Raw genomic sequence first — 22,423 nt, forward strand, 5'->3', positions numbered from 1 at the left:
CTTAACTCACCCATCCCCTGCTTCAGTATCGAATGTGTGTGTCTCTGTGTGTGTGTGTCCCCCTTTTGCTGTGTGGTTTTCCCTGTGCTGTAACAAATGTTACGCTTTTAATTGGACCTAGTTGGTATCAGTGTCCCTTTCTCTTGGGGCTTGCTGTCGACCTCTGGTATACACCGGTGGGACCCCATTCAGGCATGTGGTTTTGTTAGGGCCACCTCTCAGCTATATTTGATCTAATTAAAATTCCCCTAATTCGATCCTTCGTAACAGAGGACTGAGGAAAGAGAAAGGGTCAGTTTTGTGCAAATTCAGAACTTCTCTGCATCAAAGAGTCCAGTGTGTTGAAACAGCAAAGAAATTTATTGAGAACTCATAGAAATTCAGTGTTTAAACCAGAACTGCCCACTCCAAGCCAAACAATACATTAAAACCTCAAAACCTAAAACATCACTCTCTTCCAAACCTAGCCCCCACCTCCAATTCCCACAGTCTATGTCCCACAGGTAACAAGGCCCCCTTTGCCATTCCCAGAAACTAGTCCCCTTTCTCTTAATGCCGGCCTCCAACTTTCTTCAGCCAACATCCCAAACATTGCAAAAGCTATCATTCCCATAACTATTCTAACCAGTTGCAACAAATCCCAGCCCCCCATTTACTTAACCTATACCACAACCCATAATCCTCAGACAAGTTTATAACCCAAAGCAATGATCTATAGTAATAGCAATTAAAACGTAAACTTAACAAAATATAACTTTAAAGCATAAACAGACATATGCACAGACAAACCTTACAAACAAAATCACAAGGGCCTTTTCACCGGTGGATTGAAAATATATTTTCTTTTAAAATATATTATTGAACATTAATTAAGAAGACATACACGACAAAACATTACTACACAGTTAAACATATTTACACAATATACAAAGAATATATAAAAAAGGAAAAAAGCCAAGTTAGTTTCTGTATCTCTAAACTATGTATACTTCCTAGATAGTTTCTAAACTTCTTACATTTTCATTTATTCTAGTTTCCTATCTGTTATAATCTTTCGGCAAAGAAAAATAGAGCTAGACAAACAAAAACCCAATCCCCATTTTTGCTTGGTTCTTGTTTCTACTCTTTAAGAGAAGATGAGATTAATTCATCCTAATTTATATATGTTTTCATAGTTGATTTGAATTGAAAAATCAAGAAAATAACCTTTTTTCTGAAAATATATTTTCTGTATTCCTTCTTGACAAAAATAATATTAGTTCACTGCTGGGATTTTTGTGGCTTCTCTCCTGTGTGGACTCTTTGATGTCTCACTAGGTATGACTTCCGAGGAAAACATTTCCCACAATGCTGGCATTTGTATGGCTTCTCTCCTGTGTGGACTCTCTGATGTGCCAATAGGTCTGACTTCTGAGAAAAACATTTCCCACAAGGCTGGCATTTCCGTGGCTTCTCTCCAGTGTGGACTCTCTGATGTCTCACTAGGTCTGACTTGAAAGAAAAACATTTCCCACAATGTTGGCATTTATATGGCTTCTCTCCTGTGTGGACTCTCTGATGTGTCACTAGGTTTGACTTGAAAGAAAAACCTTTCCCACAATGCTGGCATTTGTATGGCTTCTCTCCTGTGTGGACTCTCTGATGTTTCACTAGGTCTGACTTTGAAGAAAAACATTTCCCACAATGCTGGCATTTGTATGGCTTCTCTCCAGTGTGGCCTCTCTGATGTCTCACTCGGTTTGACTTTGTAGAATAACATTTCCCACAATGCTGGCATTTATGTGACTTCTTTCCTGTGTGGACTCTCTCATGACTCAGATGTTCTTCTGTAAAGAAGAACAATAACTGATAAGACTGAAAATCAGAGTTAAGAGAGGAGAGTGTTTCCCCCAGATTTAGCCCCCATTTACCCTTCCCTATTTGACATTAAATTAATAAAGTTGGTGTGAGTGACCCGAGCCTGATCCTGTTGCAGATATCCCAAATCCATGAAACAATTGTATCCTTACTCATAGGAGCTAGCAAAGAAGAGATTGGAGGGGAACTGCCTTAAGGGAATCACTGGAAGCAGATAGTCAGACTAAGAACGGTTGAAAAAATATTCTATTAAACATGTGTAGAAATACTTTGATTGACAGGTGGCATCATATCCTGTGAGACTGCCATAGAGTGCTGAGTCAGAGCCCAAGGCATGATGGAAGCTAAATGCAGAGGATGCTTCATGCTGTTTGGCATGAGGAGATGACTCACAACCAATACAGTATACAGCTCACATGCAGATAGGTGTGGATTGCACTGGAGTTGTGTGTACAAGAGATAGTCAAGTTGATGGAAGTCGGAGAGGAGAGCTTGCAAATAATTGTATTATTAGGAGCAGGTAACTGTTAAAGTTGCCAGATATTGTGCAGCTGTGATTATTTGTCGCATAAATTTTTGGAAACTGATGCAGAAACAACTATGAAATACCTTGAAATGACATAGTGTCAGGCTACTGTTTTAAGTTTATATTTCTCAAAGTTATTTGGGACAATTTTTACCTGCCAGGTTTAGGATTTCATTTTATGAACTGATGTTTACCCTTATTGCTAGAAGGCAATTTACTTCTTGTGATGCTTTGTAATACTTGTATTTATTTTGTTGTTGTTGTTTAAGCTGGCCATGTCCCGTAATAAATTATTCATTCATTGATTTGTATTATTTTGCAACTCAAGATAAAGAACTGAATGAAATCTACTGTGTCTGTGACTTATTTTTAAGTGTGGAAAGTGGTCAGTGTATTGCTAATACATATATTTGGAGGTTGGCTTCCGGACTCTGCTATGATATTATTCAGGACCTGAGAGGCAGTGTGCTAATCCCTTTTGTCTGAGGTATTTGCATCAAACACCCATTGCATTCAATTCAGTTTCACACCATTCTTTCTCCACACAGGAAGTATTCTAAAGTGATATAAACCTTTCCGAACCCTCAGTTTTTGTCCCCATCACCAATTTCAGTATAAATGTCAGGTCCAACTTGCTGTTTAGAGGACAAAGAAATGCTTGATCTAGAGGATGTGCTGTTAAGATTTGGTTGGCACGCCTTCTTATGTTATGAGAAGTTGGGGATGAATAAAGATTTCAGTAATCATCCAATGAGGAAATCTTTACTACTCACTTGGAACAAGATTCAAAAGACATTTTATTTTAAGTTACCTTCGGACATCGGCCCAGAAGGCACTCTTCGGTAGATGGATAAGCATCAGTAATTGGCTCACTTACAAACATTGGCTTAAGAAGGATCAATCAGGGAATTGATCGATAAGATCTAGGGAAGATATTAACAAGGATGGACATAATAGACAGTGGTTTAATTTCTACCAGCTAAAACAAAGATTTCTGGTAGAGAACAAAACAATAGGGATCGAAGCTAGACTAAACGGATTAATTGATTTGTTCTGGCAACCTGATAAGAAAAAGATATCCAAATGACACAAACTACTGTTGAGCAGGAATATGGAACAGGAGACTGTAAAAGAGTATATGGGGAAACGGGCGCAGGATATGGGATGCAAAATTGAAATGGAAGAATGGCAAAACGCCTGGAATAGAACAAGTAAATTTACAGTAGCACAGGATCTAAAAGAGAATCACATGAAAATAATGAACAGGTGATATTACACCCCATGGAAGCTAAAAAACCTTATAAATTAGCGCAGGGGAATTGTTGGGGGTGTGATTGTGAAAAGGGAAACATCTATCATATATGGTGTCATTGCAGGGAAATTCAGACATTTTGGAAGAAAGTACATGACTCAATACAGCGGATATTGGGAATAAAATTCCCAATGAGCCCTAAGTTGTACTTAATCAATATAACTTCGATTTTAAGCCCACAGGACAAAAGACAATATTGGAAGATTATATTACATCTTGTAACAGCAGCTAGAATTGAAATAGCAAAGTTATGGAAGTCAGATGAGACTCCAAGACGGGAAAATTGGATGCAGAGAGTTAATGATTACAGGGAACGGGAGAAACTCTCTTGTAGGGCTCAGAATTACGATATGGAAAAAGAGAAGAGGAATGGGAAAAGGATGGAACTGAAATCTGAAGCTCATTGAGGTCTGAATTAACTGGAATTGAATCTACAAAGTCTGTTCTTCCAAGATTAGTTTAAATGTGTATTTTTATTTCCTGATTAATTATAGGTCAGTAGAAGAAAGTTTGAGTCTCCTGCTCAAAGTAAAGCATGATAAAGAAGGAATCAAATACTGCAAAGTTATGCATACGTTATTTTGACAATAGATAAGAACATAAATGGAAACTGATATTATCAATAAGCAATTGGGATATATTGTGTTCATACGTTTTAGAGTTGTGCATAAAATGTGTGTTTAAAAGCAGGGTTCGGTTATAATATTATGAAAGTGAGCTCTTTGAAAGGCCAAGAAGACAGAAAGCAGAAAGCGGGTCCAAGGAAACGGAAAGATTTGTGACAGTGATGTTATGGATACTGGATTTGTGTTGTTGTTTTCTATTTTTATGACTCAGAAAATAATAAAGATTATATAAATGTCAAATCTTTAATGAAGATTACTATGTATTGTGGAAAGAAATGGTAATATCTGGGGGAATATGTACAAAGGATTTACATTGAAAAGGGGAGGGAATAATTCCAGTTCAAAATAAAATTGGTATAGGTTAAGTATGAAGACAAATAGAGAATTATGGACTCTCATCCATAGGGTCGCCATGAGTCTAAATGGACTTGAGAACAAGAAAAGATGTAAAGACTAATTAGCCAGAGATAAAGGAGGATTATTTAAAGAAAGGAGCTAGCTGTCGCTTTAGGTTTGGAAGTCTTTTCTAACGTATTTTGCATTTAGAATTATATGTATCTATGGCATTCCTATGTATTTATGGTAATTTAAATGTTGTTCATTTGTTTGTTATAACTTATATGTATTTTTTTAAATTCATCTTTATTTAAGTTTCCAAATACATAAAACACGACCAATACATAATCCAAATAAAAATTGCCTGTAAAAGCAAATTTGAGTCTTGACTGGTCATTTGGGACCCTCTTAAGTCTTCCTTTTCCGTCTTCTGAATCTGAACCCATTTGAATGTCCTTCGCCTTGAAACCTCCCTCCGAAATATGATCTCTAGCTGTGAATTATTCTTTTACAATTTAAGTAAAAAAAGAAGAAACTGCAATTTTTTTTCATTCGATTTTAAATAGAAAATTTGTCTACTTCTCTTACTATTTTGTAAGGTTAACAAGAACTGAAGAAATATATATTTATACAGATGTTCACATCAATTTCATTGTATGGATCTCTCTCTATTGTTTTTAATATACACAGCGAGTCATTCAATCATCCTCTGTTGACCTGGGATTTATATAAGAAAGCAAAAAGAAACAGAATATGCTTATATTCAATTTATAACATGCATAGCATAATATTCTTAAAGGTTCTTAAATTTCATTCTCCCAAATCCACTGAGAACAGTAAAAAGAGAGGACTTTGATTAGTCCTCCACTAGCGACAATTTAATTCCCATTCTTTTCCCCACTTTATCAAAACTTTCCTCCACTCCTCCTTTCTTCTGCCTTTATCATGATTTTGGACTATACATGAAAGTCTATCCAATGCCCTGGACTCATTTACTCTCAGCATCCAGTTTCCCCAAGTTGGTCTCTTATCAGATTTCCATCATTTAGCTATTTCTGTTCTAGCTGCTGTAACAAAATAAAGTAAAATTCTCCAAATTTTGTTTTCTCCTTTTGAATTTAGTACCGAAGTTATATTCAAAAGATACAACTTTGGGTTCATTGGGAATTTAATTTCAAGCATCTGTTGAATGGATTCATGAATCATTTCCCAAAATGTCTGAATTTTCTCACAACCCCACCACAAATAATAATAATAATAATAATAATAATAAATGTTTTTATTTATATACCACTTTTCGATAAAGATCAAAGCGGTTTACATAGAGAGGTAAAGGGTGCCCTTTTTGTTTTTACATCTCCAACAGTTTCCGTCCGATACTCTATACATTTTCCCCATTTTCCAGGGAGTAAGGAACCATCCATTCAAGTTATATGCATTTTAATACAATAAAGATTTAAAAAAGAAACCTTCTGGATGACCTTGGGGAAGTCGCACTCTCTCAGCCTCAAGGGAAGGCAATGGCAAAGCTCCTCTGAACAAATCTTGCCAAGAACAATCCAGGATAGCGTCGCCATAAGTCAGAAACCACTTCAAGACACACAACAAAAACAACGGTTGTTTTAATGCTTAGAACCTGCCTTGTGTCCCAAATCGGGGGAAGCAGAATATTAATGAAAACGGCAAGACTAAGAAGGGGTCCCAATTCCTGAGAGCAGCCCCCAAACAGCCCTCTCCTGCCTTCCCCCCAAATGCACCTGAGAGTTTCGTGGGACAGCAACCAGGGCCTCCCCAGAAGATCCCAAAACCAGGACAGGTTTCATGCAAGAGAGTAGAGGAAGATGGGTTGCAAAATACGTCTCTGGCACATTTCTTGAATGAGGAAGTACTAGAGTATCTCAGATAACAGCCTGCTCCCTTGCGGCTGAGGAAGACCTTTTGTCTTGAAACGTCCTCCATCAGTTCCCAAAGACAGGGATAACAGCACTTTATTCAGTTTCATATCATCTATTTTAGCATGTCACCTAGAGCAGATATATTGGAGGGAGTTTGTGTCTTGTAATTGTTCCTTTTGTTGTTTTGTTGTAGCCCATTCTTAATTATATGTATTGTCATTGTACTGAAGCCTTTGTGTAACTGTACTCACAATTGCCCTTGTTTATATACAGTCATTCTGTATTACTTACATTAGTAGGTTATTCATAGTAATAAACTGAAATTAGTTTTTACATTATCATTGTTTAGATGTTATTCTGCATTACATCAGTATGTTATTCAGAGTAGATAAATTGAAGCTGATTTGTGTATTGTAATTGTTCTTTGTATACATAACTTTTCCTCTCATTACATAGCATTACTTTCTTATTACATGTTTCATGTTCACTTAGAATCATAGAATCATAGAGTTGGAAGCGACTACAAGGGCCATCCAGTCCAACCCCATTCTGCCATGCAGGAACTCTCAATCAAAGCATCCCCGACAGATGGCCATCCAGCCTCTGCTTAAAGACCTCCAAGGATCACTGTACTCCGATGAAGGAGTGTGTCCCAATGTCGAATAGCCCTCACTGTCAGGAAATTCTTCCTAATGTTGAGCTGGAATCTCTTTTCCTGGAGCTTGCATCCATTGTTCAGGGTCCTAGTCTCTGGAGCAGCAGAAAACAAGCTTACTCTCTCCTCAATATGACATCCCTTCAAATATTTAAACAGGGCTCTCATATCACCTTCTCTTCTCCAGGATAAACATTCCCAGCTCCCTCATAGGGCATGGATTCCAGATCCTTCACCATTTTAGTCGCCCTCCTTTGGACACGCTCCAGTTTCTCAATGTCCTTTTTGAATTGTGGGGCCCAGAACTGGACACAATATTCCAGGTGGGGCCTGACCAAAGCTGAATATAGTGGCACTATTACTTCTCTTGATCTAGACACTATACTTCTATTGATGCAGCCTAAAATCGCATTGGCCTTGTTAGCTGCCTCATCACACTGTTGACTCATGTTAAACTTGTTGTCTACTTGGACCCCTAGATCCATTTCATAAGTATTTTCATTCAGCCAGGTGTCACCCATCCTATATCTCTGCATTTCATATTTCCACCCTAAGTGCAATACCAAACATTTCTCCGTGTCGAATTTCATTTTGTTAGCTTTGGCCCAGCTTTCTAGTCTATTCAGATCATTTTGAATCTTGATCCTGTCTTCTGGGGTATTAGCTATTCCTCCTAATTTGGTTTCATCTGCAAATTTTATGAATATGCCCCCAATTCTGTCATCCAAGTCATTGATAAAGATGTTGAATAGCAATGGGCCCAGGACACAACCCCACTGGACATCCCACTGGTCACTTCTCTCCAGGATGAAAATAAGCCATTGTTGAGCACTCTTTGGGTTTTGACAGTCAACCAATTACAAATCCATGTAACAGTTACCTTGTCCAGCTTGTTTCGTGTTTTTGTTTTATATACTGTTTAATTTGGTTAACTGCTACTAAGAGACATAGCTAAGAGATTCTATGATAAGGGGTGCACTATAAACATTTTAATAAATGAACAGGTATTTCAATCCTATATATTCATATTATCAGACATAACTCCAGAGAATGTTAGCCTTTTGGATGCCATAATGTTCCTCTCATTCTTCAGAGCAAGAAGCAACACTTCAGCTGCCTTCTAGAAGAGAAAGCAAAAAGGCTTCCAAAAGAACTGAAGCCTTGGGCAAGTCACACTCTCTCAGCCTCAGAGGATGGCCATGGGAAACCCACTCTGAAGAAACCTGCCAGGAAAACCCCTTCAGATACTCCCATCAGGTCACCATAAGACCTGGAAACAACTGGAAGGCAGACCCCAAGAACAACATTGGGAAATAGGTGCAAGCCTTGCCTTGGGAAAGTGTAATGACTGGGCTCCAGTCAATGGAGGTCTCCTTCAGGCAGAAAAGGGAGGTTTATGCAAATGCAGAATGACATCACTGCTACAGAAGGCTCACTTGACCAATCAGAGAGCAAGATAAAGGTTCTTCTGGAAGCTTCCGTGAGAAGGAGATATAAGGCCTGAGAGACCAAGAGACAGTTGGGGGAATTGTGTCGGTTGGAGATCGAGAGAGAGAGAGTTAAAGAGCGGATCTTGGAAGTTAGTCTCAGAATTGGATGCTTAGGTTTATTTATTATTTTAATAGCTTGTATGAATTGAATATTATATACTTACAAATATTGTACCTCAAAGACTCTTAATATCTTGTATGACTTATATTTTAGTTATATTTTGTTACTTATAATAAACATCTCCTTGGAGTATCTACTACTCAACGCTCCTTTTACACTTCTCTTGGCTCAGTTGATGCTTGGGAAGATCAGTAAAGAAGTAGAAATAAGGTTCCTTAACCGGTCCCAGTGGAGGTTAAGGGAAACCCTTTTATAATTCACTGGATGGAGGCAGCGTGATTTAAGGAATTTAAGGGTCTACTGGGCTAAGAGCCATAATGTCTAAATGTCTAACAATTTGTAAGCCACTCTGGTAGCCTTTTGGCTGAAGAGACGGGTATAAAACTATTATTATTATTATTATTATTATTATTATTATTATTACAGGGCCACGGTTTGGCTGCTTGGACCACCGGAGATCATCACAGAGAGTCAGTTGCAAAAACGCATCTCACTCCAGAAAATAAAGGTACTTCAGGAGTTTGCACTCTATCTCTTTCTGTAATAATAGCTACAAAACTGATGATAGCATTTGGGACATTTAGTCTTTTAATAAAATATTGCAGATTTAAATGCTGCTTTAAAACCTCTTTCCATCTGCCAGCTTTGCGCTGGTTTTGGGGGTAAATGAGAAAGTGTTGAGAGGGAGGGACTGCCAACAGAATAAGGAGATGCATTGCAGGATATGGACAGTTTGTGGCCAAGAAAGGTCCAAAACACACAGCAGCAATAGTCCATTTTGAGAGCGCTTTAACTGCCCTGGCCCAGTGCTAGGGAATCCTGGGAACTGGAGTTTATTGTGGCACCAGAGCCCTCTGACAGAGAAGGCTCAATGTGTCACAAAACTACATCTCCCACAATACCCTAGCACTGAGCCAGGGCAGTTAAAGCAATCTCAGATTGGATTATTGCTGCAGTGTGTTTTGGACTTAGGTGACCCTTGGCAAGTCACACTCTCTCAGCCTCAGAGGATGGCAATGGCATCCCCTCGCTGAATAAACCTGCCAAGGAAACCCCATGATAAGTTTGCCTTAGGGTTGCCATAAATTGGATTAGACTTGAAGACACACATGAAGAACAGAAAAAAGTCTGCTATTATTTCTCAGGTTGTACATGGGAACGGGGGGCAGTGTGGTGCAATGGTTTGAGTGTTGGGTTACAACTCTGGAGTCCAGGCTCCAGTGCCCCACTCCTCCATGAAACCAGCTGGGTCCCTTGGGCAAGAAGTCACACTCTCTCAGCCTCAGAGGAAGGCAATGGCAAACCTCCTCTGAACAACTCTTGCCAAGAAAACCCCAGGGAAGGCTCCCCAGAAGTCGGCAATGACTTAGAGCCACTCCACAAAAAACTACAAAGCCTCAAGAAAGAGCCAGCGGTGGTTTAGTGGCTGGAGCATTGGACTATGACCCTGGAGCCCAGGGTCCGAATGCCCTCTTGGCCACAGAAATCCACTGAGTGACCTTAGGCAAGAAGTCACACTCTCTCAGCCTCAGAGGGAGGCACTTGCAAAACCACTTCTGGACAAATCTTGCCAAGAAAAGCCTTCAATGGACTTCCCTTAGGGTCACCATAAGTCAGAAACAACTTAGAAGCACACAACGACAACAAGAGCAGTAACAGCACTAACACAAGGCAGCTTGGGAGAAAAGAAGGAAGGAAGGAAGAAGGAAAGTAACAAAAAAAGAAAGAAAGAAAGAAAGAAGACTTGGGAGTTGTAGTCCTCGGTTGAGAGGGATTGGAGTGGCCTTACTGCAGGGCAGGACCAGTGTTGGTAAGAAGCCTTGAACTTATTTCCTGGCATGTTTTACCAAAATCCATGGAATCCACCCCATATTACACGGAATATTCAGTCAAAATCCCTTGAAAGTTCCCGTAATGTTAATAATAATAATAATAATAATAATAATAGGATTTATTTATTTTTTTATTAATATGGTGGATCTTTAGCAAATAAATGTAAACCTAATTGAATAAAAATAATTGTAACTTATTTCAACTCTCAAAATTACCATTGGACCAAACAAAGAATCTTTCAGTCCTTCTAATACCTTTAAGATACTTATTTGGACATGAAGGGGGGCCAGGAAGATTTATGCAAAATAGAAACGTGTTCGGCTGCAACCACACTGCAGAAATAATCCAGTTTGACACCCCTTTAATTGCCCAGGCTCAGTGCTATGGAATCCTGGGAATTCTAGTTCTGTGAGACATTGAACCTTCTCTCTCAGCAAACTCTGGTATGATAACAAACTACAATTAGTGGGACTTCATAGCACTGGGCCATGGCAGTTAAAACGGTATGAAACTGGATTGTCTCTGGAGTGAAGATGCAGCCTGAGTTGGTTCCAAGACACACTGCAGAAATAATCCAGTTCAAGACCACTTTAGCTGCCGTGGCTCAGTGCTAGGGAACCCTGGGAATTGTAGTTTTGTGAGAAAGAGCTCTGGTGCCACAATAAACTACAATTCCCATACATCTGAGGAAGTACGCTTAAGTCTAGGAAAGCTCATGCTGCCAACTTTTCTTTTAGTGAGTCTCAAATGTGCTACACGATCTATCTATCTATCATCATCATCACCATTATTATTATCATTATTAAATTCAAATGCAGCTGAAAAAGTGGACTTAAATTGGCAATGCTGATATACTGTAGAGACTTTTTCTCTGGGGCTGTGATCTGGAAGCGTGGAGGCAATTCCCTTCTCAAATCAGGGAATCCTGGGAATTGTAGTTTGTTGTGACACGTATGTATATATACAGTATATGTATGTGTATATATGTCTGTGTGTGTGTGTGTGTGTGTGTGTGTGTGTGTATATATATATATATATAATGTGTGTATATGTGTGTCTGTATGTCTCTGTGTGTGTGTGTGTGTGTGTGTGTGTATCTGTGTGTGTTTATGCATGTTCAACTGAGGACTCAGAGAAGGTTCTAGAACATACTCCATAGTCACAAACAGCACACAAAATGGCCGCCAGAACACAAAATGGCCGCCAGTGTGGCTGGGGCTCCAGGGTCCCTCAGTCCCTCCTGCCTTGTTCCATATTAACTGCAGGAAGAGCCTGTGAGGGTGGGGCAGGGGGCGGGGCCTTCCAGCTCCTCTGCTCCCATTGGCCAGATTAAAGAAGGGGAGGAGCTTCTGCCTCTCTATTTAGCTCTGCGCGCGGAAGAGTGAGTGAGAAGGGGACAGAGGGAGGGAGGAAAGGAAGGACAGACAGACAGAGAGACAAGGAGGAAGGAAGGAGGCAGAGAGAGAGGGGAGAGGGAGCAGAGGGACAAGGCCTGGAAGTGGTAGGTTTCACTACTGCACTGAGGCCTCCAAGTGCTGAGCCAGAGGTGGCCATTTTGTGTTCTGGCAGCCATTTTGTGTTCTGGCAGCCATTTTGTGTTCTGGCAGCCATTTTGTTCTGCTTGTGACTGTGGGGAATAATGTTCCAGAACCTTCTCTGAGGCCTCAGTTGAACAGAGGCCTCTCTTTCTCTCCTGAGGCTCCAGAGAGAGGAGGAGGACAGGCTCCTTGGGCCAAAAGGAAGGAAGTGTTGTCCCTTTGAGAGTCTTTTGTGAGAGGGTTTTCTTAGTTCTGCTCCTTCTGGGGAACATGGGTTTTAAAAAGGATCAGAAATGGAGATGATAGTTTTAATACAAGTCTTATTCTTCTTCTTCACAAACATTGCACTTTGGCTCCTAAGAGGAGGCTAGTCCCCCAAACAAGGCCAGAAGTGGCTCCTTTGGGAGGTTTTAAAAGTCTCCCCAGTTTCCTTATTAATAGATTTTCAGGCAAGAAGGAAGGAGACAGACCAGAATAACTCATATTACCAAGAATGAAACAAACAAACAAACAAACAAGAAGAATAAGGATTATAGACTAAAACAAAATACTTAATTTTTTAAAGGAAAACCATTATTAGGAGGATAGAAACAAGACATGGGTGCTTCTATCCTTTTACAATCGACTCAGGATGTATCTGCACTGCAGAAATAATCCAGTTTGAAACTCCTGGCTCCATTCTATGGAATCCTGGGATTTGTAGTTTGTTGTGGCATGAGAGCTCTCTGGCAGAGAAGGCTAAGTGTCCTAAAGGTAAAATCCCAGGATTCCATAGCACTGAGCAGTTAAAGTGGTGTCAAAGTGCCTTATTTCTATAGTGTGCATGCAGCCTTCTTCTGAAAGGGGCTGATGCTGGGGAAAAGCACTGGGGACCTCTGCAGGTTTCAGCAGATGGTTTATTTATTTATGATGGACTGATTTCACATCTATCTATGGGGACATAGCCAGGGGCCTCTCTAATTCCCCATCCCCTAATTCCCCCCCCCCCCACACTCTAATAAGGCATGGAGTATCTGTTGAGTAGGGGAGCTGAAGTAAATCTATGCTAGGTCCAGGGAGCTTTCTTTGGTGGAGAGGGAGGAAGGGGATGCCCACCTCTGCATTGGGCCAAACGAGGCATATGTCACCTGCGTATGTCTCCAGCAGGATGCTGTTCTTTGTGTCTTTGAGTGCTGCAGGGTTTCTTGCCAAGTCAATCCTAATCCTGGTCCCTTTTCTCAGGACCTTCATCTCGGCCTCCTTGGACACGGCTTTGGGCCTCTCTTGCTAGAAGTGACCCAAGTGCAGGACAACCAGGATCCCCCTGCCCACCTGATGGCCGAAACAGAGGCCAAGCAGAGGGAGTTGGGCTCCAACAGAAAGAGGCTCCTGAGGTACAACAGCTCTTTGGTAAGTTACCATCCTTACTATTAGTTTCATCTATGTCTGGTCCGGCTCATGAAAGCAAGCGGAGAACATACTGTCCCAGTTTGGCAGAAAGAGTCCTGGGTAATCCTCTGTCACCTCATTTTTTCAGGGGCTTAGAAAATGTCCTATTTCTCTCTCCTCCTCCCACTTTCCCCATTCTCCTCAGGTCAGTTCAGTTGCTGAAAAATTTGTTCTAAGTTCAAAAGAGTGTTCATCCCTTCCACTCAAAAGAGGGGAGAAGGGAGGAGAGGAGGAAGCAGGGTCTTGCCCTTGCCAGGAGACGGAGGCAAAAGCAAACTGCGGTACCCTTCCTCGCTTGTGTGATCTTTATCATACAACTTTGGCCATCTTGACCACCTTCTGGTGTTGCTTAGCCACATGTGTCTTGCTTTCCTCATCTGTGAAATGCTGGGGGATATGGGAGAATATGTCTAGGCCTAAATTGAGGGTGGGCCCAGTGGCTCTCAGACCCAGAGCACTCCCCAGAACTGTTTTTAACAATGAAATATACCTCTCAAATTAGGTGACATATGGCTAAATGCACTATAATTCATTGGTGACTAAATGTACTATACATGTTGGGATAGTCAGTATCCTAATCAATCAATAATATTCCAGAAATGGCCTAAATTATATTCTTTATTATATTGTATATTATATTGATAGGATTCGAGACAAACTGGATCTCAAAGGCTGCAGCTTTTTTCTGGCTTGCAGAATTTAAAGTTTATTTCCTGGACTGAATTCTAAAGTGATCAAATAATATTTGCAATGCACCATGTGCTTTCCTCCCCTTTTGTTTAGTCACTCTCTGGATGAGGGCTATTTTCTGTTGCAGGTGACCTTTGCACATGTGGCTGTATATTTCACTGAGGAGGAATGGAAAATGTTGACGAAGAAGCAGAAACTTATGTACAGTAATGTGATGATGGAGAATTATGAGAATGTGGCCTCTGTGGGTAAGGAACCTGAATCCATTGCCCTTCCTGTTAAGACTGAGGGCCCTTTCATAATTTACTGTCAGAGCGCTATGATTCTGCTTTAGAATGATATAATCAAAGAGTTGAAATAGACCACAAGGACCATCCGGTTCAATCTTCTGCCATGCAGGAATAGACATTCAAAGCACCCCCCAAGAGATGGCCATCCAGCCTCTGTTTAAAGACCTCCAAAGAAAGAGACTCCACCAAACTCTGAGGGAGTATATTCCACTGTTGAAGAGCTCTTACTCTCAGGAAGTTCCTCCTTAAGTTTAAGTGGAATCTCTTGTCCCTGTGGCTTGCATCCATTGTTCCATGTCCTTTTCTCTGGAGTAGCAGAAAGCAAGCCTGCTTCATCCTGAATATGACATCTCTTCAAATATTTGAACAGGGCTGTCATATCCACTCTTAACCTTCTCTTCTCCAAGCTAAACATACCCAGCTCCCTAAGTCGTTCCTCAGAGAACATGGTTTCCAGACCATTCACCATTTTGGTTTCCCTCCTCTGGACATGCTCCAGCTTCTCAACATCTGTTTGAATTGTCGTCCCAGAACTGGACACAGGATTATTGCAAGTGAGCCTTGACCAAAACAGAATAGAGTGGCACAATTACTTCCCTTGATCTTGACACTATACTCCTATTGATACAGCCTAGGATCACATTGGCCTTTTTAGCTGCTGCATAACACTGTTGACACATGTTCAACTTGTGCTGTACTACGATTCCTAGTTCCCTTTCACACGTAATTTAATTGTCATAACAACTTCCTGCGGAATCTTGGAATTTCTAGTTTTAGTGAGGCACTATTGTCTCCACTTTGTAAGGTTTCTAAATATCCAATCCTAAACTGCCAATTCTGGAATGTTGTGGGACGCAAGTGCTATGCTTTTAGGGGAGTTTGGTACTTAGCTCAATACAGCAAAATAGTTTTACTGCGGCAATAGTGACCTCTGGACTCAATCTATAGCAGTTCCTGAATCAAACAGATCTTCAGTGGGATTTGGTGTTTGTGTTTTATTTAGGGGGAAAGCAAAACACACAGACACATACATATAAGTGTTCATGCACACACACAAGAACTAGGTAACAAAGGTGGGTGTGGTGAATAGATGTAAGGCTTTGATAATGATGATACGCTATCTATCCAGATCTTTATTCCAATTGTTGAGGATTTGAAATAAGGAGAGATCAGTAGTTCCCATGACAATTGGGGTTGGTGAGTGCATTGAGCCATGAAAACAAACAGAGTGTCTATCTGTAACTGGACTGACACCGAAGAACAGCAAGTCGGGGCTGATATTTATACTGAAATTGGTTTCTGCTTGGGAGCAGAAACTGTGGGTTCAGAAAAGTTTATATCACTTTAGAATATTTCCTTTGTGGGGGAAGAATGGTGTGAAACGAACTGAATGCAATGGGTGTTTGATGCAAATATATCAGACAAAAGGCATTAGCTCACCGCCTCTCAGATTCTTGTTGGCTCTGAATTTTGATTGCGTTCACAAGCCAATGTACGCTACAATCTGAGGGTGATGCACCCAAATACAGCTCAAAAATATCATAGCGGAGTACGGACGCAAATATCCAGATATAGGCATTGGCAATGCAATGACGACTTTTCACACTTAAAAATAAGTCACAAACACAGTCGATTTCATTGAAATCCTTGGAGCTTCTCTATCTTGAGTTGCAAAATAATACAAATATTTGCAAGCTCTCCTCTCCGACTTCCATCAACTTCACCATCCCTTGTACACACAACTCCGATCCAATCCACTCCAATCCTCATGTGAGCTGCATACTGTATTGGTTGTGAGTCCTCTCCTGGTGACAAATAGCATGAAGCATCCTCTGCAGTTAGCTTGCATCATGCCTTGGGCTCTGACTCAGCATTCAGTGGCCGTCTCACAGGATATGATGCCACCTGTCAATCAAAGTATTTTTGCACATGTTTAATTGAATATTTTTTTCAACAGTCCTTTGACTATCTTCTTCCACTGATTCCCTCAAGGCAGTTCCCAAATGGTCTCTTCTTTGCTAGCTCCTAGGAGTAAGAATGCAACCGTTCAATGGATTTAGGGGCATAAGCAGCAGGGTCATGATTAGGTTACTCACAGCAACTTTATTAATTTAATCTCTAAGAAGGAGGGATTAATGAGGGCTAAATCATGCAGTAACACCCTCCTCTGTTAAGTCTGATTTTCAGTCTCATCTGTAATTGTCGTTCTTTACAGAAAAACATTTGAGTCATGAGAGAGTCCACACAGGAAAGAAGTCACATAAATGCCAGCATTGTGGAAAATGTTTTCCTTACAAGTCAATGCTTGACATGCATCAGAGAGTCCACACAGGAGAGAAGCCATACAAATGCCGGCATTGTGTGAAATGTTTTTCTTCAAAGTCAAACCTAGTGACACATCAGAGAGTCCACACAGGAGAGAAGCCATACAAATGCCAGCGTTGTGGGAAATGTTTTTCTGAGAAGTCAAACCTAGTGAAACATCAGAGAGTCCACACAGGAGAGAAGCCATACAAATGCCAGCCTTGCGGGAAATGTTTTTCTATGAAGGTAGACTTAGTGAGACATCGGAGAGTCCACACAGGAGAGAAGCCATACAAATGCCAGCATTGTGGGAAAGGTTTTTCTCAGAAGTCAATCCTAATGATACATCAGAGAGTCCACACAGGAGAGAAGCCATACAAATGCCAGCGTTGTGGGAAATGTTTTTCTCAGAAGTCAATCCTAATGATACATCAGAGAGTCCACACAGGAGAGAAGCCATACAAATGCCAGCATTGTGGGAAATGTTTTTCTCAGAAGTCAAACCTAGTGAAACATCAGAGAGTCCACAGAGGAGAGAAGCCATACAAATGCCAGCGTTGTGGGAAAGGTTTTTCTCAGAAGTCAATCCTAATGATACATCAGAGAGTCCTCACAGGAGAGAAGCCATACAAATGCCAGCATTGTGGGAAATGTTTTTCTGAGAAGTCAAACCTAGGGAAACATCAGAGAGTCCACACAGGAGAGAAGCCATACAAATGCCACCATTGTGGGAAATGTTTTCCTCAGAAGTCACACCTAGTGAAACATCAGAGAGTCCACAGAGGAGAGAAGCCACACAAATCCTAACATTATATTTGTCAATAACGAATACAACAAATATATTTTCAATCCAGCAGTGCAAAGAAAAGGCCCTTGTGATCTTATTTGTAAAAGTTGTCTGTCAATATGTCTCTATGTTTTCAAGTTGGATTTTGTTAAGTTTAGGTTTTAATTGCCAATACTATAGACAACTGCTTTGCACTGTCAATTTGGCTGGGGATTGTGGGTTGTGGTATAGGTTAGGTAGATGGGAGGTTGGGATTTGTTGCAGCTGGTTAGAATAGTTATGGGAATTATAGCTTTTGCAATGTGTGGGATTTTGGCCTAAGAAAGTTGGAGGCCGGCATTAAGAGAAAGGGCTAGTTTCTGGGAATGGCAAAAGGGGGCCTTGTTACCTGCAGAGCATAGACTGTGGGAATTGGAGGTGGGGGCTAGGTTTGGAAGAGGGTCATGTTTTAGGTTTTAGGGGTTTTAATGTATTGTTTGGATTGGAGTGGTCAGTTCTGGCTTAATCACTGAATTTCTATGTCTTCGCAATAAAGTTCTTTACTGTTTCAACACACTGGACTTTGATGCACAGAATTTCTGAATTTGCCCAAAACTGACCCTTTCTTCTCTCCTCAGTTCTCATCTCCATTCCCAGCCATAAGAACAGCACAGACACACAGACACAAACATACAGGATACACAGAGAGAGCTATATTTCAAAAGCAGAGCCTTCCTTTCCTGCCTTTCCCTCCTGAGTAGGGTTGCCATAAGGCAGGACCTCCAAGCCGGGACAAATGTAGGACAAATGTAGAGCCACCTTTTCAAATGTAGGACACATTTTTATAAAAAATGGAGGACACATGAAAAAATTGATATTTTTTTTAAAATGTTAATATAAATGCATGTTTCTTAGGCATGCTCAAAATGGAGGACATTTTGGCATTATTCCTAGACAGAAGGCTGAAATGTACGTCTCTTTCTGGCCAAACACCCCCCCTGCCCAATTCTACATTTCCCACTCCCAAGCAGGCATAGCATTTGCAAGATCACAGGCAGCCCCTTGTGCCACTGCAAACTACATTTCCATTGGCAAGATCACAGGCAGCCCCTTGTGCCACTGCAAACTACATTTCCATTGGCAAGATCACAGGCAGCCCCTTGTGCCACTGCAAACTACATTTCCATTGGCAAGATCACAGGCAGCCCCTTGTGCCATTGCAAACTACATAGAATCATAGAGTTGGAAGAGACCACAAGGGCCATCCAGTCCAACCCCCTGCCATGCAGGAATCCAGATCAAAGCATCCCACTCCCAAGCCTTCTTAGCAATTCCCCCCTTCCTCCTTTTCCTTGCCCCCTCCAACCCCCCCAAACCCCTCACCCCCTCTTTTTCCCAGGTATGTCTCAACTTAGGAGGGATTTATGGGACAGATCCAAAGCCTTTTTTCTTTTCTAATGGGGGCAAAGCCTTGAGAAGCCCTGGACCCCTGAGAAGAAGAGGAGGGGGGCTTAGAGAGAGGAAGAAAGAGAAAAAGAAGATGCGGAGGGGAAGAAAGGAAGAAAAAGGAGAGGAGGAAGAGGAGGGGAAGAGGAGGAGAAGAAAAAAAACGGAGTAACAAGAAGAAGAGAAGGAGGGGAAAGAGAAAGAGGGGAAGGACTAAAAGAAGCTTGCCTGAGTGCAAAGCCCTCCCTTCTTCGACGTTGGAGCATGCCAAATAAGGAGGCAGAGGGCTGGCCAATAGAGGCAGGGCAGAGCAGCAGACCCCGCCCTGCTCGTTTCAGTCGTCCTGCTGCTTGCTCCAAACATGCTGCACTGCACAGCATTCTATAGAAGGCAGGCAGCAGCCCTGGGAGCTCAGAGTCGGGCAGCCACCCGGGAATGGGGGCGGGGTCGGGGGCGGGACGGGACTGGGCACACCCCCCAGGGGGTGGGAAAGTCCCGCCCACCACTGTGAAATGGCAACCCTACTCCTGAGTCCAGCTCTGCACCTTGGCCTCTATCGTGGTCTCCTCAAAGTAAGAAAGGAGGGAAGGAAGGAGAGGCCACTGAACCCCAGTGCATACCTTCCTTTCCCACAAAGGCCGCCAGCGGAATAAGCAGCAGCATCTAGGCCCTGGCAATCCCTGCGCATGCTGAGGAGGGGCCTTTGGGGCTATATGCGCCTGCACAGTCTCAGCCCCAGAAGCCATTTCTGCCCTCACAGTCTGTTCTGAGGGAGGGAGGGAAGTGGGGAGAGCCCTTGTTCATTCAGAAGAATGGCTGGAGGGGAGAAGCCCCTCTTCTCCCCCCAAAGAAAGGCAGGGGTCCTGCAAGGCCTCCTCTCCCTCTTTCCTTCCCTGCCCCCTCCTTGGGGGATTCCTTGGGTCCAGGGTACTTGGGGAGTTATTATGAGAAATGAAGGCCGGTGGGACCCTTGGAGAGAGGCATGGCCATGGAGGGGAGGGGGATCCAAAGGTAAAAAGGTCTTTGAGGAGCCCCCTCCCTCGTGGAAAGTGGGGCCGAGGAGAACCCCTCTCTTCTGATGCCTCATTTGGGGAAGAGTTTTGTGCCAAATAGAAAGCATCACACAGGATAGGATTCAGTAGCATTTTTCTTGGGGGGGGGGTTCTTTAGAGTCCTGGGGGAGGGGGCTCTGGGGGGGAGAGAAGAGCCAAAATCCTCTTGGCCAAAGCCAAGAGTAGGGAGACGGAGGGACATCAAAACTCTGGCAATCCCCTATCAACCTGGGAACTAGGCTTAGAGACCCACAGGATCCAGATTGGGCACCCCCTCACATACTTACCTTTTCCTTCACAACAACCCTGCAGAGGAGGACCAACAGAGAGACCCACAGCCCCAGAAACAGCCCCCCCCCCCAGTTCTGGGAGCATACTGAAAAGGCTTTTGACCCCCTTGATGAGAAGTTATTATTATTATTATTATTATTATTCTACTTTTTTCCTCAATGGAATCAAAGTGGATTACAGTAATAAAATAACATACAATTTAAGAAATACAATAAAAATTCCAAACCCCCAACCCTTCTCCCAATTCTAAAAACATTAATCAACCTTTAAAAATCCTATTAAACAGCAAGAAAATTTAAAACTTTCATAACACAATACAGTAAAAAAAAAGTTTTTTCGGGCAAGAAATGGGTCGTTTTCTGAAGGAGAAGTGAGAGGGCAGGAATGATATACATCAATAGCAATTTCCATAACAGTAACGATGGCAAGGGTAAGGGTCAGGAGGAGGGGGAGGCAAGTCAATAGATCTCATCTAGTCTGGAAAGAGGTCCGTCTTAATAGCCTTCCTAAAGGCTTCCAAGGTGTTAATAGGACGGATCTCATCTGGAGGTCGTTCCAGAGTGAACCAACACCTTGTATCTTGCCCAGAAACTAATGGGCATCCAGTGAAGGGATTTAAGAACCGGTGTAATGTGGGCAGTTCTAGAAGTGTCCGTAACCAACCTGGCTGCCATATTCTGTTCCAATTGAAGTTTCTGAACTTGGCACAAGGATAGCTCTATGTAGAGTGCGTTAAAGAAGCTGAGTGCATGTACTACTGTTTCAAGGTCTCCCTGCTCCCCGCCCCATGTCTCCGAATGATCTCACCCAGCAGCTTCATGTAAATGTTGAATAGCATTGGGGACAGAATCACGCTTTGAGGGACGCCCGACTTGAGCTCCCTCTTGGATGAAGAACTGTCCCTAAGTGACAGGAATCTGCCCGAGATGTAGGACCTGAACCACTGGAAAGCAGTGCCCCAATTCCCAACTCTCCCGTATGTTCCAGAAGGATACTGTGGTCAATGGTATTGAAGGCTGCTGAGAGGTCTTCAATAGTACCACCATGGTCACACTTCCCCTTTTCAAAGAGCTGTCGATGCTCAGACGGAGGTCATCGACTAATGTGACCATGGCTGTCTCAACTCTGTAACCCATCCTAAATCCAGTTTGAAATGGATGTAGAAAAATCCATTTCTTCCAAGACTGCTTGGAGTTGAATGGCGACTTCCCTCTCAATTGCCTTGCCTAAGAATATTAAGATCCAAACTGGCCTGTAATTGTTTCTGTCCAGAGGGTCAAGGGAAGGCTTTTTGTAGAAGTTGTTTAACCACCGCCTCTTTGAAGCAAGATGGAAGACAGCCTTCCCTGAAAGATGCATTAGTTATATTTCTTAAGTACCATCTTGATGGTATCAAGTATCGAGAGAGCAAGTCCTCTTTTCATACTCCCAAGGAGCTTGTCCACATCCTCTGTACTAACTGACTCAAACTGATCCAGAATAACAGTATTGGTGGAGGCTCTGGATACCTCTCCTGTCGCCTCTGTCATAAGGCCAGCATCCAAATCGGCTCTTATCTGAGAGATTTTGTCTGTGAAGTAGTTATTAAAAGCATCACAACAGGCTTTTGTAGGTTCTAATAAAGAGTTCAGGGTTCTGGAAGCTATATATTAAATGGGACAGTGTTGAAAAATATGTAGTTTGGCAAATGGGTGATATAACCCAAGAAAAAGGTTTAGTTCACAGAGACTGGAAGAATCTTAAAGTAAAAGTTGAAAGAATAGATGTGTATATGCAGAACATGTTCACGTCTATAAACTTCGCTGTCAAACATACTGGTGGCGACCAGATGACAGACAAGCGTTGGTGGGACCCCAAAAGCCATCAACCAACTGGAAAAGGAGATTCAACAGAGGGAAAAAGACCAAAGATTGTGATGAACTATCTAGAGAACGGGATGATTTTGATAAGGGACAGTTTACGGTCTA

Source organism: Sceloporus occidentalis, unplaced genomic scaffold, assembly GCF_023333645.1.
Source record: "Sceloporus occidentalis isolate IW3139 unplaced genomic scaffold, rSceOcc1.0.p SCAF_57, whole genome shotgun sequence".
NCBI classification, from domain to species: domain Eukaryota; kingdom Metazoa; phylum Chordata; class Lepidosauria; order Squamata; family Phrynosomatidae; genus Sceloporus; species Sceloporus occidentalis.